This window comes from Chanodichthys erythropterus, chromosome 4, assembly GCF_024489055.1.
Source record: "Chanodichthys erythropterus isolate Z2021 chromosome 4, ASM2448905v1, whole genome shotgun sequence".
NCBI classification, from domain to species: domain Eukaryota; kingdom Metazoa; phylum Chordata; class Actinopteri; order Cypriniformes; family Xenocyprididae; genus Chanodichthys; species Chanodichthys erythropterus.
The window spans coordinates 6,343,548-6,357,372 of record NC_090224.1 but is presented as its reverse complement, the minus strand read 5'-3'; the positions used below and the strand labels follow the sequence as shown (position 1 = coordinate 6,357,372).

General features: G+C 34.2%; 1 protein-coding gene across 3 annotated transcripts in view; it reads left to right on the top strand.

Annotated features, from left to right (window-relative positions):
• Positions 1-8,622: 8,622 nt before the first annotated feature.
• Positions 8,623-13,825, top strand: part of exoc2 (exocyst complex component 2) — a 40,702-nt gene continuing 35,499 nt past the window's right edge. Inside the window, exon 1 of one of the 3 annotated variants that reach the window (XM_067383853.1) lies at positions 8,623-8,738. The gene's annotated coding sequence lies outside the window, so the exon portion shown is untranslated. Of the gene's footprint in view, positions 8,739-13,211; positions 13,294-13,442; positions 13,462-13,825 lie in introns of those variants that run through there. The other 2 variants (XM_067383852.1, XM_067383854.1) reach the window with 2 other exon arrangements.

The window sequence follows — 13,825 nt, the reverse complement described above, 5'->3', positions numbered from 1 at the left end:
TGAAGATGTTGAAAATTATAGTTTTGATAATACATTTGAGATCATGAATGGGCTCCTATTTGTGACCTCAAACATAAAACTATGAGAAAACTATGACATAAAACAGGACAGTGGTGATGGCATAAAACATCTGCTCAAATGGAGCCCTTTCAAGCTCCAAAAGGTAACAAAATATGATTTATTTTATTCTTCTGTAATTGTTACTTTAATATCAGAGGAGTTCTATATTATCACGACAGGTAGAGATCCATCAGTAATAAATATAGATCCGGGTCGATAAAGACCCGAATATGTAAGAATGATTGGCGAAACAGTCATGCATTTAAAGGAACACTCCACTTTTTTTGAAAATAGGCTCATTTTCCAACTCCCCTAGAGTTAAACAGTTGAGTTTTACCGTTTTCGAATCCATTCAGCCGATCTCCGGTTCTGGCGGTACCACTTTTAGCATAGCTTAGCATAGTTCATTTAATCTGATTAGTCCGTTAGCATTGCGCTTAAAAATATTTTTCCTATTTAAAACTTGACTCTTCTGTAGTTACATCGTGTACTAAGACCGGCGGAAAATGAAAAGTTGCGATTTTCTAGGCTGATATGGCTAGGAACTATACTCTCATTCCAGCGTAATAATCAAGGAACTTTGCTGCCGTATCAAGGCGCAATGATATTACGCAGCGTCTCTCACAAACGTCTCCATGGTTGCAAGGCACGTTCCCTGTGCAAGCAGAGGCTCACGGGCGCTGCGTAATATCATTGCACTGCTGCAGCCATGGAACGGCAGCAAAGTTCCTTGATTATTACGCCTGAATGAGAGTATAGTTCCTAGCCATATCAGCCTAGAAAATCACAACTTTTTATTTTCCGTCGGTCTTAGTACACGATTTAACTACAGAAGAGTCAAGTTTTAAATAGGAAAAATATCAAAACTCTTTGGTCATTTTTAAGCGCGATGCTAACGGTCTAATCAGATTCAATGAACTATGCTAAGCTATGCTAAAAGTGGTACCGCCAGAACCGGAGATTGGCTGAATGGATTAGAAAACGGTAAAACTCAACTGTTTAACTCTAGGGGAGTTGGAAAATTAGCCTATTTTCAAAAAAAGTGGAGTGTTCCTTTAAGGGTTAAAATGCAGTACACAAAAGCTTCTGTTTCAATGATGTTTAAAAATAGCCAGCATGCACACTACAGTAATTCTGCACTTACGTAACACTACAATGATAAGATAAAATACAGGAGTTTATGACGTACTGTAAGTAAAGAGCTTTTGTTGTCTGAATACTTGTCATTATGATTGTCAGGGTTTATTGGCATATTCCATCCACTACCATGTTTCAAAGCAATGTTGACATGCTATTTGTGGCAAGTTTGCCATTATTTATTAAGAAAACATATTTGTGAATATTGATTTTATACTGATATATAAAAATGTCTCATTTGTTTTGTACATGCAGCATCTAGGATCTAACAGTCTGATGATTAATAACATCTGACTCGATTCAAGGTTAGAGCTGAAGTTCAAGGCTAGTGAGAAACATGAAGCATGAAGAGTATTGAACTGCTCTCTCATACACAAAGCTTTAATAGACACATACGCCATGCGCACACATCACTACGCAAACATGGCCTGACAGACACAGGCCCTGACTGGTTTTATTATCAGTCAGCTGGCCACTGGCTGCCATTCTTTTCCAGTGCATGAAGCTTCAGCATGAAGTCAGTCATTATTATTCAAAGTCCTGTATAAATGCAGCTAATCAGAGGGAAAGATAAACACACACAGTATAGCAGTGCGCTCGTAAAGTTATGTAAACATGCTGATTAGGGTCATGAGAGATAAGGATACGGGTGTTGAATTGATTTTGATTTCTTTGTATGATTTATATATTTATTACTAAAGGGCAGACTAATAAACCAAGATCGGTTAAACACATTTTCTTAAAAATCATTTTAAAAGTCATTTTCTTAATTTATTTGGCTTTCAGTTCATCTCTTGACATGTTCAAGTTACAGACTGAAAATGGGTGTGTTTTTGTGTCATGTAAATTTTTCTACTTCATCACACTTTTGTCAGATTAATCATTTTATTAGTTGATTAATTGCGCACTTAATATTTCCACCGCTGTAAACACAGTCACATTAATCTGTTCTCCATTCTAAAGGTCTCACCTCTATCTAAACCCAAAGGTTATGAATGGCCTGATTCACCTCCAACCAGACTGATCTTAAGAGGTCTAAATGTAATTTGTGTTCAGTCCAGACACCGGGCTACACGGAACTTATCTGGTTTTCTTTCACAGAAATGAGAATGTATTAATTCATAGCCGTTTCGTCAATCACAAGAGTGCCAGCAGTGCTCAATCTCTGCCCCATTGGACTCATGGTACTAATAGTGCATGGTTTTAGACAAGAGGCAGGGTGGCAGCGATTGATGAGTGGAGATTTCAATATCATATTTTGTAATTACATCACAACAATGTCGTTCTTACTATTTTAAATACATTGTTGTCATCTGACCAATGCCCAGACACGTCAGTAACAATGAACACGCTACAAAAGCATACAGTTTTGGGCTTTTTTGAAAAAAATTGTTTTGTCAGGTGCAGTTTGATTTGGTGGGCACATGTTTATGGAGCTGGGTGGCAGGACGGCTTAATGTGTGTGTTTGTGCTTACACGCAGAAATGAGCATTTACAGAAAGTTTATTGTCACTACATCTATTCCTTTTTGTATATCTGGGATCGGCTCCTGTTTAGGTAATAACTTACTGTGTAATCCTGAAGGCAGATGATTTGGTGGAGCAGCCACACACACACACACACACACACATACATATTCGCTCTCTTTTTCGCTTTCTCGTTTCTTTTCTCAAACACACACACACTCACATTTCAGGATTAGTCTGAACTGCTGCATAATCCACTACTTTCCTTGTATTCGCTCGTATCTTTATCAAAAACACAAAAGAAATGATAGACTGCATGCAAATGATTCATACTTGTCATATGATATATGGTTAGAAGGTTATATTATAATTTGAAATGAAGGTAATGTTAAGAAAAATTAATAATGTTAAATATTAATATAAAATCAACATGAATGAAAAAGCTATATTGTTTAAAATTTAGCATAGATTAGAGGCTGCTGATTCTTTTTCATGAGATTTATTGTTTAGTTTATGCACTGCCTCTTATTCTTAAACTGAAGGTGCAAGATGGATTATATCATGCAATCAATATTCAGACAAATATTGTCTATACTATATATCTATCACCTTGAATGGTTCTAAGGTTACTTTGATTTCAAAATCACATCTTTACCACAGGACTGTGATTCATTGTAGCTTTCACTGCTGTTCATTATCAGCAAACACTTTCATCAAAAGTCAAGTATACAATGATGTCAGATCATTATGTACAGCAGGGAAAACAACTTCCTCATTTGAAACTGTGGTTACTTTTACAGACTCAGACTTTTCCAATAAAAAGAAAAAGGAGACACTTGAGGTACAGTTAGATTCAGCAACATTTGACGCAACATTTGAAAGATATAATATAATATAATATAATATAATATAATATAATATAATATAATATATATAATATAATATAATATAATATAATATAATATAATATAATATAATATAATATAATATAATATAATATAATATAATATAATATAATATAATATAGTTTTTTAAAATTGAGATTTATACATCATCTGAAGACTGAATAAATAGGCCTTCCATTGATGTATGGTTTGTTAGGATAGGACAATATTTGGCTGAGATACAACTATTTGAAAATCTGGAGGGTGCAAAAAAATCAAAATAGAGAAAATCGCCTTTAAAGTTGTCCAAATGAAGTCCTTAGCAATGCAGATCCACTCACAAAAATACATTTTTGATATATTTACAGGAGGAAATTTACAAAATATCTTCATGGAACATGATCTTTACTTAATATGATTTTTGGCATACAAGAAAAATCAATAATTTTGACCTATACAATGTATTGTTGGCTATTGCTACAAATATACCCGTGCGACTTATGACTGGTTTTGTGGTCCAGGGTCACATATAATATAATATAATATAATATAATATAATATAATATAATATAATATAATATAATATAATATAATATAATATAATATAATATAATATAATATAATATAATATAATATATAAAAGATTTAGTTTATTTATATATATATTCAAAAAAAAGGGACTGCCCAAGGCACTGCCTGAAGCAACAGCTGAATAATGATATAAATGGAAAATTTACTATATACATGCACTCACGGGGAACAGTGTTTGGAACAGACATGTAATTTAAATCCTGAAGTTCAACGTGACAGTTAGTCCAGGACAGAGGTGGAATGAGACACAAACACCTCTAACAAAGGGTTGGAGCTTTATATCAGTTAGAGACATCTTATCTCTGCATTCAAATGCGTGTTTCATGAGTAACGATTCATTTTGAGACAAGCCATAGCTGCCCACGCTCCCTGTAATTGTTGACTAGAAGTTGGAAAAAAAGAGTAAGGGAAAGCAAGAAAATAAATGGGGTGATAAAGAGCAAAAAGACCTTCACAAATCCCTGAATAATTTTAGTTTGAATAAGTCTTCAGATGTTTGTTATGCTGCAGCTGATCATGCTGTCTTTGAAGTGGAACGAACTTGAAATGAGTGTCACTGAATTGAACTGACGTGCATTTTGAGGGAGTGAATTAAACTGCATTTAAGAGAGAAAGAGGGAGAGAGGCTGTGTTGCGTGCATGACACACAGTGTTGGAATGCGGGCCGCAGGCTCTGTACAGCCATCTTATGTGAACTTTTGTAAACAAACTTATAGCAGGAGAGCAACCAGACCACACACAAACACGCATACACACAGATATGAAAGCAGTGATTTCAAGACATTTACAAAGACAAAAGAAGACTCATCATATCCTCTAAAAATCTAAATATGTACAATCTGATAGAATAGTATACAAACACACAAACAATACTAGCTATCATACACCAATATATTTGTGCAAGTTTTTTCATAAATCTTTTAAATGGCATTTACTTATTACTCCTAAATAGCTGAGACATTTGATTGTGAAATTAGTTCATACTGTAGTGTTTCTACATGTGAACCTACACTGGTGCTTTCAAATATGTCAAATATGTCTACAATTAAATAAAAAAATAAAATAAAAAAAACCCTCATGTCCTCACACCCATAAGACCTTTGTTCATCTTCAGAACACAAATTAAGATCTTTTTGATAAAATCTGATGGCTCAGTGAGGCCTCTATTGACAGCAAGATAATTAAAGGTGCTCTAGAACTTCTTTTTAAAAGATGTAATATAAGTCTAAGGTGTCACCTGAATGTGTCTGTGAAGTTTCAGCTCAAAATACCCCATAGATTTTTTTTTATTAATTTTTTTAACTGCCTATTTTGGGGCATCTTTAACTATGCACCATTATATAGGTTGCGGGCCCTTTAAATCTCCCGCTCCCCCGCCCCGGAGCTCGCGCTTGCCTTGAACAGCATAAAAACAGTTCACACAGCTAATATAATCCTCAAAATGGATCTTTACAAGATGTTCATCATGCATGCTGCATGCATGCCTCGGATTATGTGAGTATTGTATTTATTTGGATGTTTACATTTGAATCTGAATGAGTTTGAGGCTATGCTGCATGGCTAAAGCTAACATTGCACACTGTTTGAGAGATTTATAAAGAATGAAGTTGTGTTTATGAATTATACAGACTGCAAGTGTTTAAAAATTAAAATAACGACAGTCTTGTCTCCGTGAATACAGTAAGAAACAATGGTAACTTTAACCACATTTAACAGTACATTAGCAACATGCTAACAAAACATTTAGAAAGACAATTTACAAATATCACTAAAAATATCATGTTATCATGGATCATGTCAGTTATTATTGCTCCATCTGCCATTTTTCGCTATTGTTCTTGCTTGCTTACCTAGTCAGATGATTCAGCTGTGCACATCCAGACGTCCTGCCCTTGTGTAATGCCTCGATCATGGGCTGGCATATGCAAATACTGGGGGCGTACATATTAATGATCCCGACTGTTACGTAACAGTCGGTGTTATGTTGAGATTCGCCTGTTCTTCGGAGGTCTTTTAAACAACTGAGATTTACTGTATATAAGAAGGAGGAAACAATGGAGTTTGAAACTCAGTGTATGTCTTTTCCATGTACTGAACTCTTGTTATTCAACTATGCCAATATAAATTCAATATTTAATTCTAGGGCACCTTTAAAACTTTCATTGCCCAGAAAGCTACTAAAGACATATTTAAAACAGTGCATTTGACTACTGTGGTTCAACCTTAATGCTATGAAGTGATGTGAATACCGACTAATAATGACTTTATTCAACATTATCTAGTGATGGGCGATTTCAAAACACTGCTTCATGAAGCTTCGAAGCTTTACAAATCTTTTGTTTCGAATCAGTGGTTCAGAGCGTGTATCAAACTGCCAAAGTCACATGAACCACTGAAATTTTGAAACGTTTCAAAGCACTAATGACGTAACGAAGCCTCGTTTACTGAAATCTCGTGACTTTGGCAGTTTGATGCGCACTCCGAACCATTGATTCGAAACAAAAGATTCGTAAAGCTTCGAAGCTTCATGAACGACATGCATGGAATGACATGAGGGTGAGTAATTAATGACCCTTTAACATTGGTTTGTTGAATCAAACATGCTAAACACTTAATGCTAGAGAACTGATGTGCACATATATTTATTTGTCAGTGGTTGAAGAGAATCAAATCTTTGTGGGTTTCTTTTTATTTTATTAAAAGTTAAAATTTGAAAATGGTAATGAACAATGTTAAAATGCTAATTATTTTGTGGGTGGGGATTGGGTTAGTAAATAATTATTAGCATTATATGAAAGCATTGAAGTCTTATGGTATGTGCCCTTTTAGACAGGCATGTAAGCATGTGTTTGTGTGTGTGAGTTGTGGTTTAGGTATTCACTGGTATTCATGACTGTGACTAATGTATACCTGGAACACCATTACCCCAACAATCCTGTTCTTACTGTGATTATGAAACGTATTAGGCAATGCAAATCTCTACTATTTCATTTCCTGCTGGACGAGGGAAGAGAGTTAAAGGTAATTAAAGCAATGGAGAAGATTGATTCTCAATTTACATAGTCCCACATTGTCCTTTATTACATCCCACTGGAATAACTCAACACACACACACACAGAGAGAGAGAGAGAGAGTTCCTGTTGAGCATAAACATACACCTCATTTATAAACCTCGACCATCAACACATAATTTAAAAGTGGTGCAATAGGCCCATTTGTTCACATTACATTAAATATGAAATTTTTGGATTTTCTTCTCACGTTTACGTTCTCATTTACCTGATATAAAACAGGTTTTTATTATGATAAACAGGGTTTACGGGGTCCATATATGCTGCTTGTTTAGAAAATTCCCCAGAAAGGTTCATAAGGTTCTCATAATATCAACATAATCAGCATGACATATTCACGACTTGTTCATTAGTTAACACATTTTACATTTGCCCTGATTTGCATCCAGTCCGTTTATCCCCCTGTCACCAGCTCCTCTTAATAATCTTCCTATCTGTTCTCCCTCAGGTCACACACACAAAGATGGAGAACAATGTGTCATAAGCATTTCCATGTCCTGCTGTATGTTCCCATAACCTGCACCACAGGCGTCATTGATACAGAGGGCCTAAAGTGTGACGTCATTTCCATCCTCTGTGTGTACTGTATGCGTGGAGAGTCTGTTGTTTATGCCATGCAGTTGTCTTTTCAATGTTTGTGCGTGTGTGTGTTGCAGTGTGACAGTCTGCAGGTGAATCAGAGTTCAGATGTTGTCTCTGCTCTAGTGAATGTGTGAGAGATATGAGTGGGTTGACACATCAATCAGGTTTATATTGGCATTAAAATACTAAGTGATTTACACAGAGTGGGTGGAGATAAAATCTCAGTCTGACAGGGAGGAGAGGGAGAAATGGTGCCACATGTTCAGACAATGTAGTAGGTAAGCAAATATTTATCAAAAGCTCTGCTAAGGTATCAATATACAATTACAAATTCAAACAAAACATTTCAAATATTTTTCATATTTGAATGTAGAAAATCTAGCAGTGTTTGAATTTGTATGTGTATATACTGTATGCTGACAGTGTTTATGTGTATGTGTTCTTGCTAGTTGATTTCATATTACTGTGTGCATTGTAGAATCAAGGCATCAGTGTGTGTGTGTGTGTGTGTGTGTGTGTGTGTGTGTGTGTGTGTGCTTGGTATGTTACGGGGACCAAATAGGACATTTTTGGTCCCCATGAGGAAAACAGATTACATAGGAAAATTTTATTTTAAAGTGGACTAATCCGTTAAACTATACCACGCACCTAACGCGCCGGATGCCGTGCGCAAGGCAATTGGACATAGTGGTGTATTAGAGGTCAAAAATGATATAAATACTGTTCGGTTTCTCGCACAAACCGATCATTTCGTGTCTTAGGACATCAATGTGTCATTACGAGCTGCAGGGATTTGAATTTGTCTGTGCGTGTTTTTTGGACTCTTATAGATGGAGTTCCCATTGACACGCATTATACAACTGACAGACGGCAACGGTTGGAGTTAAAATCATCATTTGTGTTCTACTGAAGAAACAAAGTCACCTACATCTTGGATGCCCTGGGGGTAAGCAGATAAACATCAAATTTTCATTTTTGGGTGAACTATCCCTTTAAATGTCCTATAATTGAACTAAGGCCAAACGAACCAGGCCCCTGTGTTCTGTATATAGCTCCAAAAGATCTTCATATGAACTTTGAATATTATCAATTGATATTATTGAGATTATAATAGGTGCAAGTTGATGATGCTACCATGAACATGAACCAATTCCACTTCCTGTCTAGTTGGTTATCCATGCCTGTCTTACATGATGCCTGAATCACAATCATACAAGTTATGGGTCATTTTCGATTGTGATTGATTGAGCAGGGACCAATCAGTGAGCGGGCAGTACTCCTGTTTTCATAATATTATAAATACATAACATTTTATTGGTTTAAACCAAAAACCATGTGATGCAGTGTCTGACGGGGATAATAGCAACAATAAATTTTAAATGGATATTATAAATATTATCAGTTCTATATATATTTTAGAAATGTACACTTTATGTAAATATATTTTAGATTATATTTATATTTTATTCATATACAGTACAGTCCAAAGGTTTGGAACCACTAAGATTTTTAATGTTTTTTAAAGAAGTTTTGTCTGCTCACCAAGGCTACATTTATTTAATTAAAAATACAGTAAAAAACAGTAATATTGTGAAATATTTTTACAATTTAAAACAACTGTTTTCTATTTGAATATATTTCACAAAGTAATTTATTCTTGTGTCGGCAAAGCTGAATTTTCAGCATCATTACTCCAGTCTTCAGTGTCACATGATCCTTCAGAAATCATTCTAATATGCTGATCTGCTGCTCAAGAAACATTTAATGTGTACAATTGTACAAAATATTTGTGTACAATATTTTTTTTCAGGATTATTTGATGAATAGAAAGCTCAAAAGAACAGTGCTTTTGTAATCTTTTGTAACATTATAAATGTCTTTACTGCCACTTTTGATTGATTTAATGCATCCTTGCTGAATAAAAGTATTCATTTCTTTAATTTCTTTTCAAAAAAATAAAAATAAAAATTCTTACTGACCCCAAACTTTTCAACGGTAGTGTATAATGCTACAGAAGCTTTGTATTTCAGATAAATGCTGTTTTGTTTTTTTTACTTTCTATTCATCAAGGAATCCTGAATAAAAAAGTACACAACTGTTTTCAACATTGAAAATAATCATAAATGTTTATTGAGCAGCAAATCAGCATATTAGAATGATTTCTGAAGGATCATGTGACACTGAAGACTGGAGTAACGATGCTGAAAATTCAGCTTTGCATCACAGGAATAAATTACTTTGTCAAATATATTTAAATAGTACACAGTTATTTTAAATTGTAATAATATTTCACAATATTACTGTTTTTTACTGTATTTTTAATTAAATAAATGTAGCCTTGGTGAGCAGACGAAACTTCTTTTAAAAACATTAAAAATCTTTTAATGGACTTTTGGACTGTACTGTATATATATATATATATATATATATATATATATATATATATATATATATATATATATATATATATATATATATATTTTTTTTTTTTTTTTTAAGAGTATGTTTTATTTGTTAATATTAATATCTTAATAGCAATAAGACAGTAGTTTGAACTACATAATGGGGTTAAAAATTAACTATCCTTAAATACACTCTTAAAAAATAAAGTTTTTTTTTAAAACTTTATTTTATTAATCTGAAGAACTTTTTTCCTCAAAAAAACTTTTGTGTGATGGAAAGGTTCCATGGATGTTGATGGTTCTTAACATAGATGACAATAAAGAACCATTTTTTTAAGAGTTTGTTGAAGCAGTAAGACAGAGTTGGATGGTGACCCCTCCTATTTTCTTTCTCTGCAGTAGGCTACAGGATGTCTTTCATCCACCCTTTCCAAGAGGATCAAAAGCCTGTTAAAACTGACCCCAATGTATTTTACCCCTTTTATCCAGAATGAGCACCTATTTCCTTTTTTAATTCTTTGCTCATTACTCACACACACTTATACATTAGGCTTAGGCCTACTATAGCCTTCATTTGATGAATGCCAAATTTAAACAGCCTATTTACGCTAAGCTTCCTCTAGCTCACAAATTTATTACAGCCATTGTAGCTCTGCTTGTAAAAGTATAGAATTGTAAATAATCTTGTTAATAATAGCCTACTTAAATGTATATCACATTTACGTGATAATTCCACAGTGATTCCACATAAACCATTCACTCATATTTTCTACATACACGTCTTCTGAAAAGCAAGCATATGTCATGCGTACTGTATATGATTCAGGTCCTGGGTGACTTGAAATAACTGCTCAGCAATGTCTGCTTTTGTAGCGCCCCCATCTGGTCATATTTGGCACATACACGTCCATATAACGAATGGACGGGGTAGTTCAGGTCTACAAAGACCAGTTCGTTTCTACTTTATAAGTACAACTCTCATTATGTGCAGGTTATGGTAATATGTGTCTTTTACACTATTAATACACTATCACTATTAATATCTTGTTTAAAACACGTTTTTCATGCTTTTATTTTATTATTTATACTACTATTTCGATTTATTTTAACTGAAACAATATTGTTTTCATGTCATGTAACATACAAAATACAAAAAATGTGTAAAAACAATATTGCAATTAAACACAGGATCAGGAAATAATATATAATATACCATAATAAACCACAATGTCTCTTGCTGTTGTCTTTTATAAACAGAAATTATAAACAGAACATTTATAAATACATTACCTTTACAAATCATAATGCACTACAGGTAATAATGCAAACGACTGAAGAGAAATAATAAAATAATCACATTTGAAAACCAAACTTTATAACCAAATTTTTGAAGTACCTGTTGGCTCAACCAGAAAAAGAGAGGCCTGAAAGCCCTACAAAATACCACATGAAATAATTCAAAAGCTGATTATTTAATTTTGATGAATTGTTTTTAGTACATGGGAATCTTATCTATGAATGTACAGTAGCCTATTCAGTTCAATGCACTGTGCAGTTCATAAAGACGTCAAGAGCTCAAAATAATGTTATACAGTAACAGCGTTCTGCGAGAGTAATATTTAGGTGTGTGTGCGCGTGTGTGTGTAATAGGAAGCCTATTCACAGTATTTCCTGTGCTGGCTCACGACCCATGGGAACACAATGACGAACACATTCGAGCAGAACAATAATGTAGAGAAACTTCATTCTTCTGCCCCCATAATGTGCTCATAGTGTCATTTGAGTGTGAATTAAAAAAAAGCATTTTGATAACATTTGTTTTAAACCAAAATTATATCTCATTCTCTTATTTTAGTATTATTTGTCTGCTCCACTTGTTAAAAATGTTGTTTAAGAGGCTCATTCACCATAGTACTGGTGTTTGTGGTCAGTTTGAGTCTTATTGCTGTGTTGTGACCCATGGTGTAGTAATTGCCACTCTCGTATCAGGAATGTAGAACCATCATCAACAGTGGTTAAGCTGAACAAACATACAGTGTAGATCTTATCTGAGTTATCTTATTTTACTAACATTTTCTCTGTTAATTAGCTGGATGGATCTTTGGCGGTGGCCCTCTTGAGAAAATAGCCGAGGCTACATGACGTGTTTACACTGCTGAAGATCCCCTGTGGTGCCGTCACACGCAACACAGCACGATGTGGCCGCAGGAAAGTCAAATTGGATTTGATTCCTCAGATTAGTTCAGAATGATTGAAAAATTGTCGTTCCCAATAGCCCAAAAGGCCTTATCTGAGGGAAAGTATCTCGGCCGTGCACTATTTAAGGAGATAAGAGAGGGCATAATGGCGCACAGTGCTTGGGTGGTCTCTGTTGTGTGGTGTTATGGTGCAGCGCTTTCCCAGAACAAGTGGAAGTAACGCCATATGCATTGAAAATGGTTCATAATCTAAATGTGACCTCACAGGTTGACTTTGATGTTGAACTTTGTGTATACAATTAGTGCAAATGAGTGTTGCATAATAGCATGAAACCCAAAGTAAAATGTGCAGCATTTCAGTTGATGTCAGACCTATTAAATGAAAGTTATAAACATTTAAGTTATCTATCTATCTATCTATCTATCTATCTATCTATCTATCTATCTATCTATCTATCTATCTATCTATCTATCTATCTATCTATCTATCTATCTATCGATCTATCTATCGATCTATCTATCGATCTATCCTGTTTACATCCTTTACATTGAGCATATTGTAATTTGTATATAAAAGTAGCAAATTAAATTAGATGTTTTAGTTTTCTTTCACCCACATAATTCTCCAGAAATTGAGAATTTTCCAACAAACACAAACAGTTTTCACTGTCAGCACTGTCATTTGTTGGCATCAACACTTTTAAAATAAAGCACAAACCTTTACAATTAGCTACATTACAGTTTAATACCAATTTTCGTGACTCTGTGGCTCAGTTTGATGCATTATTCATGTATATGTCATGTGATTCGTCGTGTGGGCGGGGCCACAGAATCTAAACCGGAACTGTTTTTCAGAGGAAAGAAGAGTTGTATAGTGATTCTCTTCACTGCCTTTAATCCTGTAAGTAATCGCATTTTTTTATTCTACCTCGATTTGCAGGTGATAAAACTGGGCTGTTATTATGAGAAAAAACTTTTGTCTCAGTAAATGCCTTTTCGCTGGCGTTTCTATCAGAATGTTTTTAGCATTAGCATTACTGTTGTCTCATCTGTCACAGCTGCTGTTTAGGTAAAACTACCTCACGATAATGAACAGTGCATGTTAACGAGCTTTGTATTTATTATCTTAGAAAATTATTTTGTTGTTGTTAAAATAAAATCAGATAAACTGCTTCTGTTAACACTCTCCGTCAGTTCAGATTGTATTGTCATTAATAACAAACACAACACACAGCTAACGTACAACAGTATAAAACCTTAATTAATTTCTCATGTATAGTTATTTTAACCAAGTGAGAGTGTATATATTAAATTTGACTTGACTGGAGCCTGATAATTTATTTTTCTGTTATGCTGATCAAAATCATTTTTTTCATTTTGTTTATTAGATTACTATGAGAGATCTGACATCTTGTTTTGTTTTGTGGTCTTGA